The sequence below is a fragment of the Lepeophtheirus salmonis genome, chromosome 5, assembly GCF_016086655.4.
Source record: "Lepeophtheirus salmonis chromosome 5, UVic_Lsal_1.4, whole genome shotgun sequence".
NCBI lineage: Eukaryota > Metazoa > Arthropoda > Copepoda > Siphonostomatoida > Caligidae > Lepeophtheirus > Lepeophtheirus salmonis.
Window position 1 is genome coordinate 29,371,102 of NC_052135.2, and position 17,243 is coordinate 29,388,344.

The window sequence follows — 17,243 nt, forward strand, 5'->3', positions numbered from 1 at the left end:
ACTAAGGCCCTCAGAGCCACAGGCAGCCAGTACTAGGACACAATGACAGATGACTACATCCTCAGCGGGCTCCAGGCCTTTTGTCGCAGCCTAGAAACCGTCAATGCCGCTAAGGGCAGCTACATTAATGATTAAGAGAGCTCAGACACATATCTATTTATATTGTAATTTTGTTGAAATTCTATGCTAATTAATAAATTATATCTTATTGAAGTTTAAACTCAGTGTTCAGATTTTAATAGAAAATGCGCTACAACAAACAGATATACAAAGGAAAGTCACCTGGGTATTTCTTGAAAAAAAAACACTAGTATTTTACTCAAGAGTCACGGAACGTTTTTAGGAAATATTGGAGACAAAATCAAAAAATAATCATATTTTTTGATTATTTTGGTATTTCTAACATTGAAGTTGTACTAAAAATAAAATGGATTACATGAATTCACCTTTTTTTTTTGTACGTGACATGGTAAAAAGTCAAAGGTTTGTGGATTTTTTTTTTAATTAGTAAGACTATTCTTAAGAATGGTCTTAGTTGAATATCTATAACATAAAATAGAAAACTGAATTTAAAAAATCGTGTAATGAATGTCCTAAAAATTAGAACTATTTTTTTATTTACCTCTTTATGATATATTTTCTGAATAATAATGAATAACAAAAAAATATTTGATTCCTTAAGGCACAATTAACACAATTGTTGTAATTTAATGCCCTCCTTCATTTCACAAACATTGTAGTAATAGTAAAATAGAAACAATAACCTTTAGTGAGTAAAAAAAGGAAGTGCACGGAATACATGACGTATCCTTTGACTTATTTCTATGACATATCCATCATATTTAAAGCCAATTCGCACGCTAAACAAGGCATGAAATTTGAAAGGAAGGGTTTTAAAACAAAGAATTAATTATTTTTCTTGTTTTATTAGATTAAAAAAATCAACCTTTTCTCAATTTCCTCTATTTCATTTTATGTTTTTGTCTTTATATTTTGTAAGTATACATTGTTATCTGAACATAAAAACATGAGTAAATGTTTGACACTAAGGTCATATGACCACCGTGGTTCATTCATATAACACATCTTTCCTGCAAAAGATTCAGTTAACTTAGTAATCATGTACTTCCGGGACATGTCCCTACCATCCGTCACATCATTTTTCACCATCAAGAGCAATTACTTATATATTTCCTTCTAGTAAATTAGCAGATGAACATGATTTACTCATCGTCAAATACTTTTACCGGCCTCAGGTTTAACCTTGACTGCCTGGTATCACCGAGAACAATCTTTTAACAACATAGACTTGTCTCTAAAATGGTGCAAAAATATTTTATATCAGTTTTGAACTGAGTCGGGACCATGGACTAGAGCTGAATCATGAGTGAAGCAAACTTCTTGACGTGGAAATGCTGTTTCAATCCAGGGCTTAAAATTAACTTTTTGATTAATTTTTACTCCATGAGGAATATAGGTGATTTTGCCCCATTTGAAGCCACAGCGCCCAAATCCATTATTGACTCAGGTTTTTGCAATTTTTCAGCAAATTTTTGGCTGAAATCAATGCTCTCATATGTCCTTACCAAGACTCTGTTATTTTACTTCTTGAATTTCCGACTTAGAGTAAATAACTTTTCCTCACAATAAATTATGTTGATATTCTTAGTTACTACATACCAGTTGAGCATAACTTTGCTCCTATCCTTTCAATGTGTAATGGCACTCTTTGACTAAAGATGACGATACTAAATTTTGTAAGGTTTGACCAAAAATGTCATCTCTAATAATCTTGGTCATAGTGTTTCTGCTTACATTGTGATCTCATGCCAGCTTTGGTGTTTATCTACACAAATCTCATCCATAACCATGATGTTTCCATTAATTGTCTGTATTCTTATCCTATTTTGTATGTCTTGTACATAAGCTAACCAGCATTGAGTACATCTATCGAAACCATCAAATGTGATTCTTATCTCATCCATATTTAATATCTTAATAAAATATGATTTGGGTCGATTTTTTAAATTTCTGTAAAACGTTTATCCTGTAGTAAGAGGGTAAATTAGGTAATCCACGATTCGAAAATGTTGACAAACTTGTTGATTGATACTTTTTGTAGATTCTATTTTTTTACTTGCTTGAATAAGTTATTAATAACTTTGAAAGGTTATATTTCCAACTATGGACTAACAAATTTTATAATTTTTTATTCTTATATTCACACTAAATAAATGATGGTTTCTTTTTTAATATTGATAGAATTTATTTAGATTTTGTAAAATATTATATCAAATGTCAATTAATCTATTTTAAAGCAAATATATAGCTATTTGGTTGGATTTTTTTTATCTAGTGTTGTATTCGAGTTGCTACTATCAAATTTGGTTGACTTCGAGTTGTGGGACAAGAACGTTATTTAATTATATCAGGGTTTTTTTTACAAAGTGATCGAGAGTGGAGCAGTCTAGTGCCAGAAATAATGCAACTTCCTGAATGATTATATTTAATTAATATATTATTTGTAAATTCAAATTTAAAATCTAATTTGGGGCGCAAAAAAAAACCTTTTTAACTTATTTATCATCATCTTTTATTCTATAATTCCCAAGATGTCCTTGTCATTGAATGAGAAACTTATATTACAGGAGGAGCACAATTCCCTGGGAAAGTAATATGAAAAATATTCAAGTATCGACAGCAAACAACAAAATACAAGGTATATTTTAGTGTTATTGAGATAACACTGAGATTTATAATGGTTTTTCGGTAAAGTATCCATTTAGGAATTTCGACAAAGTGTTCTAAAACCATTTTTTGGTAATATTGGGTAAATTCATTGATTCAAAAGATACCTACCATTGAAATCCGTTCAATAACACTTGAATTCTATTAAACGAGTAAATACCATGATTAATTTCGAATTTATTCCACCATATTTGAATCTTAAAAAATTAGTTAATTTTAATAACAAATTTTTCATTCATCTATATGAAAAAAGTTATCAGTTCTTTGTTAATGATGCAGTAACGATTATAAATTGTAGGAGACTATAAACCCGTTTCAATTAAAGATTAATAAGATCCCTTGAAATGTGTAAATAAATATTTTATAAGAATAGATCAATAATTGATTCTTCGGAATAGAGGTCATTAATATTTTGTAGTCCTACGTCTTTTCATATATATTATTTTAAGCTTTATTGTGTGTAAATGGAACCTCAAAGAATGTTAAAGGATTTAAATATATTTAAAGTACAATTTTTATACAATATTCAAATAAATAGAATATTGTATAACTATTTACAAATTCTACGTGCATTGGATAAGTATTAAAATTTTTATCATCACTTTAATAAAAAATTATTATATTGATCAATTGGTTGCAAATGGTTTATACTTATGGTGTACCTACTATTGTTAGGTTTCGGTCTGAAAATCCTAGACCAGTCTGAGACCGTATGATTTTTAGTGTACATAACTAATTTGGTCCTTTAAAGAAGTTCTGGACCGATCTCAAAGAAACATTTGGCTTTGATCGGCCCAAAAAAAAATTCTGCATCTTACAAAAAAAATGGTATGAATCGGTCTCATTTAAAATTCGGTCTATATGTTTGGTTGATGTCATGTGTGTTTCAAAATTGCAAACATCAGAATAATTATATCGTATGAAATTAAATGTGTTGCATAAATCATATTTGCATAATTCAAAATCATGACAGGAAAGAAAAGTTAGGTATAGATTGTGATCGAAATCAACAGTCCATATATACGAAGTACTTTAGTGACCTCATCAGATGTCTTGAAAATTTAACATAAACGCTTTCAATTACATACACGGTTCAGTAATTAGAAAAAGAAAAACGGTTAAAACTTGTTCACTCTTTTAGGTATTTATTTGTTTTCTACATTCTTTATTTGTTTGATATATTATATAGAACATACATATATAAATAAACCGGAGCAATTGTGTACAAGGTACATAAATATACATTATAGTTGATACTTAATGTTCCGGGGTTGAATTTCAACTAATATTCTAAATATCAATCTTTAAAAACAAAAAACAGTAAACATGCACCATAACCATTATGATAAATATTTGTTAAAATTTCTTAAAACCCTTTTTAAATTACTTCGATGATTCTGTGAAGTTGATGGAAGGTACCAGATTTCTTCCAATGCAAAATTCCATGACTCACATCCTGATTTATGAATTTTTATTGTGAGAGACATAGAGGGCTGAAGCTGCCAAGATTATACCTCTCAACTCATCCTCCCGAACAGGCTGATAATTAGCTAGCCACCTGGCGATGAGGGCTTTACAATTAAGAATTACAAAGTCCAGAGCCCTTGTTACCTCAGAAGTTCCACCCTTCTTCTTTGAAATTCCAAAAAGAACAAGACCTTTGACATATTTTTCTTCCCCATTCGTAAGCCCTTTTAGATTTATAGATACAAAATATTTTAGGATATAGATGGGAGGTCAGTCCACAAATGCATTAAGTGTGTTATTATATAGTTTTCCACAGTCCTTGCAGTGCCTAGTATATTTAATATAATCTGCGGAGATTTGTAACTGTACGGTAAAAAATTTCAGGACAATACAAGATAGTTGGACTACTCCACCACCTATATGGGATTTAGGTCTTTTTATTTTCGATATAATTCTTATAAAACAAACAATTAAGCCATTGTCTTCCTCAAAAATAGCTTTTTCAGCTAGTCACGCACTTGATGTAGCCTTATATAAAATTAAAGATATTACCAAATTGTTATAAAAGTCACCTCTTTTTTTAAGGTTGAATCTTTCCAAAATGAAATTATTTTTTTGACGGAGGTCTGAAATTGTTTCTAGTTATCTTCATGAATACCACTGTTATTCCATTTGATACCCAAATTTTCACCATTCTTCTAACTTTACAACTTCCGACTTTAAGATCCTCTTTAGGCTTCTAGGAGCCCAAAGGTAAAATAGAGGTCTATTTTTATTCACAGCCAATCCTTTTATTTTTGTTCCTTTTTTAATAGATCATTCTGGTTTTAAAATCTTCCTATGGAAAAAATCGTCCATCCTTGTTGTGGATTGCTTTATAAATACATATGAATATAATTATAATATTTTCCCTGTACAAATGTTATTTAAAATATAGAAGGTAAATAGCAGTAATTCATTTTCTTATCTCAAAATCAATTAAAAGAACAAGGTTTTTGACCCACTATATCATTAGTCTCCCTCCACCCTTTTCCTTTTGCTCTCCAAAAATCCCTTCCATACTCATCACTCATCTGTAACTTAGACGAGTTAGTGCATTATTCTTCAGAAGGATCTTTATCATTAAAATACAAATTACTTGGATTTACTCAATTTTAGGAACGTCAGAAGGGAGGGGATTTGCCTACCTCCAATAAATTGAAATCTTATAATAGAAACAATTTATTGGTCTTGTTATTTTTTTCAAAAAGTAAAAAAATATTTACGCCCCCCCCATATTTGAAAGCTTCTGATGGTGTTAAATACCCGATAAATACCCGAGTACTAAGTTCAATAAAGCATATTCATCTCGTTTTCAAAAAAAAAAAAATGTTATATAATAGTATCTTTTTTTTAATGGCGACAGACTCCACAAGACTGGCTACACCATTCATATCAGCCTAATTCTTATTTATAACAACATGGTGTGGTCAATGGTAGGCAGGCGTGACGAGCGTCATATCTATTCAGTATGTATTTTGGACGGGTTACTTCCACATTATTGTAGCGGGTGCTCTCTTAAATTGCTCAATATGTTGCAATTTTGGTAGGATTCCTACTTATTCAGAAGAGGGCTTTAATACCTATGTAGGGATTGCTCACATTTTGTAATAGGTTTAAGCATAATTGTATGCAATAATATAATTTAATTATAATAATGCAAGGAAACATTTTGGAATCAAAATTTGCAGCGTGGGTTGATGTATCCTTTCAAATTATAGTTGGATGGTTCCTCTTACCCACTCTCCATATTATACATACATATTTAGGATAACTAAATAAAAAGAAAAGAAATACAGATACAACCTATCGACAAAACTATGGATAACTGTAGGTAACTATTTCTCCCTTTTTCCTTCTTCTTATTTAAAATGAGTAATAATAAGAATAGGTATAAGGTAAGTATCCTCAAAAAAAAAAAATTAACCTCTTAATTTCATATTTGAAAAGATGATTCCTCTTTTTATTCTTCCTTAGTCTTGGATTAGTGTGTAGTAGTAAGTAACCACTAACCAGCAACTAGTAGTCGTAGTAGTATGTTGAAGGCATTTGAGAGTGCGATGAAACGCTTCTTCTTCTTCTCTTTGCTTCTTCTTCAGTCTTCACCATCATTCTTTTTGATTCTAAGAATTTTACTATATCTATTCACTCTTAAGTCAATGTTTGGCATTGAGTCCAGGTGGACTACTGTTTCAAGTGTTTGTGTATTCATATTGTATTAAGTGGTTTATGTGTTGATATCATTTGCACCCGATTTCAATATCAATAGTAGCTGTTTTTCTAGTCCTACCGACAACTAGGGTAATTTTCAAGGAGGAATACTCTATTATTGAAAGCCATCATACGTGAGTTCTGTTCTTTAAAATATATTGTATTGTCATATCGACGGTGTCGAAGTTATTTTATAATAACAAAAAGTTTTCGAAGGGGGATAAAAACACCAAAAAATAATAGTTCTATAACTATAATGGTTAAAATAAAAAACTAGCAAATACATATTTGTTTAGAGGGCAAGGTCACGAAAAAATTGATGATCATCTGCCTTTATTACATTTTTTTTCTCTTCTTCTCAAAGATACCTATGCATTGAATGTTACATATCAAGGATACAAGTTTCCCTCCATTTTTTTAAATATTTTTTAGTACTCTTTTTACGTCGATGTACTTTTTCTCACTTTTTTTCTCTATCCATTCAATAATGACTTTTAAAATCACAGAACTGTCATTTATATATTATATATAAAATGTATACACGTAATAGTAAATTTAGTTTATTTTGAGCTTTAAAATGTATAAATAAGAAATGTTCTGTATGTATTTAAAGTTTGCCGGAACTTTCAAATGGTTTTCTTATGACCGTTCTATGTAGTATGACCTTCATAATTACTTCTCATTTTTTTTTTTTTTTTTTTTTTTTTTTTTTTTTTTTTTTGGTATTACAAAGTATCTATTTTGAAAAATAATGTTTCTTTAAAAATTAAAAAGAATACTTAGAGGGTGGGGTTGCCCATCAAAAATAATAATAAGTGGAAAATCCACGCTTCGTCTTTTTTTATTTCGTTAGCAACAACAATCCTCCTCTTTATCCCCTCAAGGACAATTTTACTTTAATGGATACTCATGTTTTGAAGTGACTAATATTTTTCATAGTTCCTTTATTTAGTATAACTTTGATATAAAAAAAATCAAACTTACATTTGAGCACTTGAGTTATAAGTATACAATATACATATATAGAGACCAAGACAGATAAGCAAAAGGTATTTGGACGTCGTCATATGACCGACGCCTCTTTTAATAAGGAGTGGAGTGGCCACACCCTTTGGTGGTTGTATATTACAGTATGTACGTATGGTGTAGATATCCACACATATAAGTATTATATACCTATGTCTTAGGTATATATATCAAGCTCTGTGTCTGCGTTTTGTGTTACGTATATTTATATTCATATATAATATGTATTTGAATTAAAGTATTTTTGAGAATTCTTACTTCAAGACAATAGAACTCGCTTGGACCATATACGACATAGCTATGCTTAACCATTTATAAATATATAAACCAATCAAATTTATGAATAGCTCTGTTCTTAGATTTTTTCAGTATATAAAAATTGTAGTTATGCTCAAAACTGTTCTAAGTAGTGGCCTTGAGTTAAAAGATTATTTTTGTTTTGTTTTTTCTTTAAAAGTAGGATGTCTTTTAATTAATAAGAAGTGGCTCCATATATACGTATTATTTTTATTTTGTATACTCGTATGTTGCCCATCAGCACACAAGTAAGTTTGTCTCAAATTTAGTGTAGAATTTCTTTATATTCTTTGATTAATCATCATCCATTTCTATGACCAAATTAATCGTATTAACCCATTGGGAGCAACACAAATTATATTTCAATTAAATAATGAATAATTGACAGATTTTATTTGAAAGGCCCTATCACCTCCAATATAAGACTCTTAAATAAAAAAAGTTCTAAACTATAGTTTTATTAGATATCTTAACTTATCCCACAAATTTAAATACAAATCCTATAATTGACTCAAAAATATATATGAAATATTAGGTCGTATGTATAAAGTCAAGAAATCATTTGGGATTTATTTTTTTATGATGATTTTATGCTCAAAATCTTTAGTGTTGAGATTTGCTCAGAAATTGATTTTTTTCCTCCCCATTTGGTTTTAAATGATTTTTCTACATCATTTTGCACCGTGGACCGAATCTTATGTGTCTTTTAGAAAACAAAAAATATATTTTCAATATGAATAAAGTTGAACCTAAAAACTCTTTTCATCATTAATTATCGAAATTAGAAATAAAAAACGACGTCGTTTTTATTTTGTGGGACCAATCAAACAAAATTTTCTTATGTATAACGAATTTAACTACGAAACAGGTCCAAATTGAACTTGGAACGAATTAGATGGGTCTCACAAAAATATAATTCTCAGATCGGTGTATCATTTCCAGAGCGAGCTCCAACACTAATGTGTATGTTCATATTTGCTATATCTAGAATACCAACTTATGCATATAAACATACTAAGACTGAGCCAAGCTTCAACAAAACTTGACAAGTTGTAATTTGCTTAAAAAGTATAATTTACAGTTATTGTATATATTACATACATTGGTACCCATAATTTTAAGACCCAAAAAGAAGTTAAGAAAAAAAACTTCCTTTCCGTCTTCTCAAGCCTTTTATAAATAATTCAAAGGGTAAGGTAAGTAAATAAAGTTTTATTAAATATACCTTGGTTTTCAAAGGAATAACTTTATGGAAATATCCTTTTACATATGACCTAAATTTGAGGAATTCCTTTTTACATTGGGGATCTTTATTTCCTTCTCTTGAAATACTTACTATATATAGTAGAACTTTTTTTTTCAACTATTTTAGATGAGTAAACAAAATATATAAAAAGTTTTAATATGATTATTCTATAAAATGTCTATCTTCCAACGTTTTACCGTGTATAGCGTACATTTTATAAGATCTAATTTTTGTTGATTTTTTTTTTTTTTTTTTTTTTTTTCAAATTGCAAATGTGCATATTTTTATGAAATTATATCTTTTTCCTAAAGATTAATGAAATAAATAGTAGGTAGTACATCTTCTACGAGGAGTAGCACATGTTAAATTTATTGATGGCATACGACGAGAAAAAAACCTAGGGATGTGAACATTGGCTAAATTGCGGTAAGCGTAAATTTAAAAAAATATATTTTGATAAGAATGAATGATCTAATTAATTATTCCTCCCTATTTTGAACATTCTTATGCATCAGCAAGCAAGAAGCTGTAAAGTTTATAGTAATTATGTCCACTGACATGAAGTCCCTCAAAGTTCCCATGTTTTGTATTATATTCTCTCAGCGTAGTTTTTACGCTCACCGCAATTTCGACAATAAGCCCATCTCTACTAATGAGGTGACTATCGTGTTGTTTTTTTAAAGTATTACCTCTGATTTTCTTGGGTGGTACCCACCACCAATACAAGGAATTCGATTAATTCATCCTGGATCAATGCACTGTGTAAGGGGGCCGTCAAAAAAAACTAAGATCTTTCTGATGAAATGTAAACAAAAGAAAACTATGCATGAATTGCTTTAACGTAATGGCTACACCTCATTTTTGATCCATTCGAATGTTGTCTTTCATATATATATGTGTATATTATGTAATTATTCTCTTTTTACCTTCAAAAAAGAAACAGAACCTAAGGCACCTATATCATGTATTCTACCATACCATGTCTAACCACGGTTTAATTTCCTATTATTTTATTTTTTATTTTTCAATGTATGTACACTAAATACCCTCAGTCATTCCTATAATTTTATTGTTTTTTTCCCTCCATATATTACAAATAAGTTATCTTTCAAAACCATTGATATTACTTTATAGACAAAAAATACAAGTTCCTCCCAACCTCAGGTGAATGCCCTTCAATATAATAATATAAACATAAATTGATATGAAGATTTGATTGATTCGAAATCTATTTTAAAATTACTAACAACAACAAGACCCACAAACAGTCGAACATGATATTTAAGAATACAAAACATAGCATTCCTTAAATAGAAGGAACCATTGAGATAATATACTATATAAAATACACAGTATTTATTTATTCCTGTTAAATATTATTTCATTTAATATTTAATTATTACTACCATATTATAGAGATATTACAAAAACCTAACAAAAACATAAATATTTATTCGTATATCAATGTAATTTAATTTAATTATAGCACATAGGTACAGTCCTACGTAATACTTGTATTTATACAAAAATACAAATATATATTATTATTAAGACTTTGTTCAAGAGCAAATTATTATTTGGTTCGATCTTATGTGATTTTTCTAGGTGATTTTGTACAAATATTCTAATCCAGACATCACTGTTAGACTATAGACCGAAATTTGATCGTTTTCAAAACGTTGGGGTCTCACTCTATGAACCGATTTTCTCCCTTAACTTAATTTATGATTTGTACAAATATGATTCATGTAATTATATAGGATTTTTTTAGCTTCATACGATTTTATTGTAGATAGATATTCATAATTTTGAAACACATATGACGTAATCAACCATTCATCTAAAAAGTTGGTCTATATCAAGTTTTAAATGAGACCAAGCCAGAACAAATTCTTCTTTCAAACCGATCTAGATCGATTTTGTCTTTAAAATCATAACTTTCTCAGGCCAGTCTAAGAAGAAAAACCCAGCAATTAACATATATATATACAGGTACTTATTAACAATTTAATAATATCATGACATCTTGCAACAGTAATAATAACAACCTTGAAAGATGTTTTGCATTTGAATTGAAACATCAAATCCAATACATTTTTGTTTGGTATTTCATTCTCTATTTCAATTCGAAATGGATTATCCCTTTACTTTGATATAAATATATTTTGGGCTTAAATGTAAATATTCTTTATATTTAATATTTGAAGCTTAATACTCGTGTATTTATTACCTAATGGATGAATTGAATCTGGTAAAAAGTCCATCATATGCTAGGAGTAAGCTTATTGATTTGCTTCAATGGCTACAGTCTTTTAGTGTTACAACAATTTATACTATATAATATACGAGTATATTATATAGGATTTTTTTAGTTATACCAATGTACATACGTACACATTATGTATAAATATTTGATCACGCTAGACTTGGTTCCACTTTATTCCTACTTGGGGATACTCGAATGGAAAATAAATTATAAGCAAGGACATTGTATACGGGCGAATGATTCCTAACTCACAATACGAGGATCTATTCATGGTTAGGGCTTTGAACTATGATAAATGTGTTTATATAATATAGCTTAGTTTGTGGGTAGTATTTAAAAATTCATGATGTATAAATATATATTATACTATGTACATTATGAAGTGATAAGTTCATCACTAATCCATAGTAATCCATGCCTATGTTCCTGCTAGATACAAAGTAGGATTTTTGTTTATTTATTTCCCCTGACAACTGCTTACAGCTGATCTCATAAAACGTCATGTCATCTTAGCTGATTTCTTCAAAAACATTGTTCAAATTGTCAGGAGGACTACGATTATTTTCGGTTTCTTTTATTTTTACACACTGGTAGATCATATTTTATACAACACTATGGATGTAGCTGTTTAAAATAAAGACAAAAACTTCACTTTTGATAGGGATATAACGGTCCCAAAAATTTTGACGCCCTATTCTTTCCTGTCCTAGATCTTAAAGATGCATCCGAATCGTACGTACAAGTCGTACCGTATCACAATCTTTGCTCAATGACGTCAAAATCATAGATCATAGAACCAGTGAGGGCATAATTAATCAATGTCACCCATCAAGGATCTCATGTTTATAAGAACAATTAATAAATGCTTTGAATTATCCTAAATTATACAAGAATAATGACTGTTTTTATATTAAAGATACTTAAGGATTTAGTATACGACATAGTTCGACTGAAAAATTGAGGTACTTTACTATATTAAGTATTTTTGAAGATCATTGCTTGTAGTGGGCGCTTTAAAATTTTGAACGTTTTTCAATAACCGATATTATAAATTTTTTACAGGATTTTAAATTTAATATTAAGGACCAACTATGCATAAAAGTCATTATTCTGCTAGTCCAAGTTGAGTCTAAAGTTTTAGGTTACAAGTCCTTCAATATTTTTTCGAGTCCAGTACGAGTACTCCGATGTCTTTTGAATTCATTTCAAGTCCATAATTATAAAATAGAATTCAAAGTGGTATGTAGTGTTGAGACCTGTTTTTTTTTTTTTTGTTTTTTTTTTTTTTGCTTCGGCCCTAATTTATTTTATTTATACGAAAATCCAACATTAGTGTTATGGCTTTTCTTGAGTTGATTGTAAAATAGTTTTTGAGTGAATTCAAGGCAAGTCAAAATATTTACTTATGTCTAAGTCGAGTAGAAAGTATGTAGTCCAACTCCCTACCTGATTGAAATGGAGAAGCACGAACCTAATTCAAATCCATTAAAAAATAATGATTGCACTACTATTCGCTCAGCTATTGGTCGTTAGCTTTTAATATGGCTTATTTAACTCCAATTGTCCCTTATTTCTTAGGCCAAAATGCATAATTGTGCATCTAAGCATGTATGTATAATGTATACTGTGGGATACATTTATGCAATTATTCATTTATAGATAGATAAAAACAATTCCTGGATGTTGACTACGAGTGCATACTATACAAAATACATACCCTAATTGCGTATATTATAAGTGTGCAGTTCCTATATCTACTTGATAATTGTAATATAACATCTTTCAGTAAAAACAAAGTTGCATCTTAACATATTATACAATATAAAATAAAAAGTGTTGAGACTCAGTGCAAGACAGAATTTATTTTTCGGTTCATTCCTAAGTGATTTTTTCTAGACGGATTTGGACCGATATTTCAGTCCAGGTAGCAATCTCAGGCGGTAGACCGATTTTCTTCGTGCTTAATCTATGTAGCGATTTCCTCCGCTCAGAATCTATCGATCGATTTTTTCTTTATCCTGATTTGTACAAATGTGTTTTAGTCAACACTTTTAACTTCATCACTGTTCACAATTTTAAAATACACATGACACAACAATTCATATATATAATTGATCTACGCCAAATTTTAAATGAAACCGATATTTTTCTAAGACTGATTCAGACAGAATTATTATTGAATATCAAAACTGTCTCAGACTGGTCTAGGATTTTTAGTCCAAAACCCAGCACTAATTATAGCTATGTAGAATGTACATATGCACTTCAATTGTTATAACTGTATTTCAATAAGTAAGAAAGATTTTCTGGATTTGGGAAATAAGGTAGGATTTAAGTAATTAAATATATTTATTTAAGATGTGGAAAATGATTCGTAACAGGAATAATATAGATATTAAGGAGAGGGAGGCTAGTTGACACGTTGGTATGTTGATGCATTTTAAATATCTAGCACGTTTGTACAAATGATTCTTCGGTGCCTTCCTGGAATAACCACTAACTTGTAAGGATAAGCAAAATGTAGATAAAAAGAACAGTTCTAAGATTAAAAAAGAAAAAAACGGTTGGTGCTATCGTTCTTTTTTTTTGTGTGTGTGTGTGTATGTTCATTCTTTAATTGATCGTCGTGGTACTAACATCTCTGAATACTAATTTCCAGGATACTTTTGCTGTAATTTTTTGTATCAGGCACAGTTTTATTGTGAAAATGAAAATATACTCTGTACGTATTTTTGTCAGCACTTATTAATGTACTGGACACAAGTTAAATCTTGTCAGACAATAAATATCTCAATAACTAGATAAAGAAAAATTCGACAGGCCGGCGTAATTTACCAACTGCTAGTTAATTCAGAGCATTTTTTCATTCTCCTTTTGGAGAAAAGGTTAAGATATACAATGAAAATATCTATTTGTGACGAACAATTTTATAAATTTGTCATTAATTTGATCAGTTATGTTGAAAAAAAGTAAGGGCTAATATTACCTAGCAATATAAAAGATAGTTTTTCTTAACGTTCTCAATTTTTTCTTTCTCATCCCAACTTTCTTCAAACTGGTTTTAATACAAACACACACTAACGGAGAGTAGTCCGGTACAAATGTAACTCAACCACGTCAGTTGCACATTATGCTTCCTTACGACAACATACCACTGTCTTCTTTTAATCTGGATCCCAAATGTATTGCTATTTTGAAAAAGCATATGGCTTCTCCATTTTTCTTGTTTCAACTGTAAATTATTATTTAGAGAATATTTGTTACCTCTACGAACGAAGTTGGATGAAAGTTATATAATCGCCTCCGTTTTTGTTGGGTTTTTTGTCTGTTTGTAAGCAAAAAATCGGGAAAACTCATAAAAAGTAAGACATTGAAGGAAAATTATACTTGTTAACAATAAGAAACTGTTAATATTATTTTTTTAGAGAGGCATAATCGACTATAACTTTGGAACAAGTTTCGATGAATAACTCATTTTAGTTATAATTATTTAAGTATAACATGGACACTTTTGCAGAGGTTTGCACTTTATCGAGCACCCATTCTAGTTGACTATTAGATACATTGTATTGATCATCTTATCAATGACTGTGCATAAAATGATCCAAAATTTAAACAAAATGACAAATAACATCTTTTTATTCTCAACTAAATATAAATTAGTATAAAAATCTAAATCCTATGTAATACTTGTTTCAGTTCATAATACATAGAATCATTGAATCATGCAAGAGGTAACTCATAAAAATAAATTAATAAAGCTGCATTGAAGTTTATTTCAAAAAGCTGATCGTCATAAAAAATGGGTTTTGTTTTCTAACTTATAAACTTGAGTCAATTCTTAAAAACGTGACTCAAAACCATACAACATTAATTTAGATAGATACAATATAAATAAATAAGATGTTAAAAAGTTGGATGAATATGTAGATTATAGTTAAGTAACCAAGAGCTTGTTATAGACCTATATACATACACACACCATGGATATAATTAGTAATAATTGTGGATAAATCTCTAAGTGTTGTCTTCCGCCATTTTTCAATTTTTAATGTTGGGTCAGCCCACTGCATGTATGTTGATAATGCATACTTGGTAGTGGTAGTTGCAATATTTCATTATTGTGTTTGAGTCAATGGAGCGTTTGCTCTAAATTAGCATACCTAACTCATACTCTGCGTTCCAATGTATATACGTACTTCAATAAAATGCACTCTTCTCTACATGCTAGTGCTAATTTGTTCTACCTTTTATTTTGCTTAAATATAAAAACGTGAGCAAGTGTTGAGCCAGATCAAACCTTACCCTTTTTGGCATAAAAATATATTTTCACTATTAAATCCCATTTAAAGGGTGGGAGAAAGTAAATAAAAAAATGGATTTTTAAGTACACAGTCCTAGAACTTCTATTACCAATAATATTCTTTTGAAGATATTAGACTCTCAAATAATTAATAACTAATAAAGAGAAAATAAAAAAGTAGATATTATTTAGCTTTTTTATCTGTGAGTACCCATTAAAGCTCATCACACAAAAAAGAATTAAAAAGCCATCTATGTAAATTTTGTAATATTTTTTTATTGCAGAGGACATCATTTAAGCCTTCCTTTAACTTATTTGAAATGTCAAAACACCTCACTATGTCTCTTTTCTATTAGAGTTGGGAAAAAGTAAAGAGAGTTCTTTAAAAATAAAAATAATAGTACAACTTGTCTTTAAAGAGAGATCAACGCTCGCAGAGAAAGGCTCTTTTTCACATCTCTGAGGATCATTATTTTAATTTAAATCACTTCCTTAAATAATTTCCCCTTTGACTGTTGAGCTGGCTGTGACTGCTTACCATATCAATGCTATACGATAAGCTAGTGCGAAGCTATCGTCAAGAGAGTACACACAATCAAGTTTGTTTTTTTCCTTTTTTATAGCCACCAACAATAAATTTTCAAGGCCCATGCGGCAGGCATAGCCATGGTCTAATATCCAAATGACTGGTATATTTAGCTTTTATAGACCATGGAAAACAGGAAAAAATCAAATATCACAAGGTTTGGTAAAAAAAGTTAAGATAAGAGCAAGTCTAATGTACAGTGTACACGTATACATGTATAGATTTATATTTTAAAAATTGATATATTATAATCTTCAAGCCTCAACAACCCTCCTTATTAAAATTTTCTCATTTAAAATGTGTCTTTCTTGTAGGAGTGGAAATTCCATGATAAATTCAATTTAGGCAGGACAAAAATTACTAACATGGTATTTTCTCTCCCAAAACAAGAAAAAATAAAAAAAGTCAAAGAACTTCTATATTTTAACAGGGAATCTTGTTGAGATTTGAAGGTTATAATATGCAAAGTTGTTAGAAGCAAATTGTTTGTACAATAGACCACTTCAAAATAGACATGTTTCATCGAACAAATTTAACTTGATATTATTCTCATTTTTCAAGGTCTTAACTAACTAAATATATCAATTAATTTTATTTTGGGTGTTAGTTTTTTTACTTTTGTCAAAAACGCTACAAATTAGTTACAATTTTGAAAAGTAGGACTGCTATATCTAAGAAACATTCTATTTGCCTTTTTTTACCACATTATATGCTATAGCATCATCCTATGGGAAGCTACAGTTAAAACAAGGACATAATATCCCAAATTCATAAAACTAAATGGCTCTTGAGGCACGCATAGCCAAGACCCAAGATCAAAGTAACATTTATTTTATGTTAATTTAGACATTGGAGAATATCAGCAATAATATCAGTTTGCATAAGTTTGACGTCAAAAGTCAAATGGAGAGGTCTAGGGACGTACACGCATGAATGCTATGGAAACTCCTATTAATATTGATAATCGGGCATTATAGATGAAAGATATCTGAAATCCTACTGTTTTAAAGAACATAATCGTATCGTTTCTTATTTTAGCTTTTGATATCAACTG

General features: G+C 29.6%; 1 protein-coding gene across 4 annotated transcripts in view; it reads left to right on the forward strand.

The window, feature by feature from the left end:
* The first annotated feature begins 6,369 nt into the window (after positions 1–6,369).
* Positions 6,370–17,243, forward strand: part of LOC121117820 (tetraspanin-1) — a 50,682-nt gene continuing 39,808 nt past the window's right edge. For 3 of the 4 annotated variants that reach the window (XM_071888554.1, XM_071888553.1, XM_071888555.1), the window contains exon 1: positions 6,391–6,599. The gene's annotated coding sequence lies outside the window, so the exon portion shown is untranslated. Of the gene's footprint in view, positions 6,600–17,243 lie in introns of all 4 variants that reach the window. The other variant, XM_040712321.2, reaches the window with a different exon arrangement.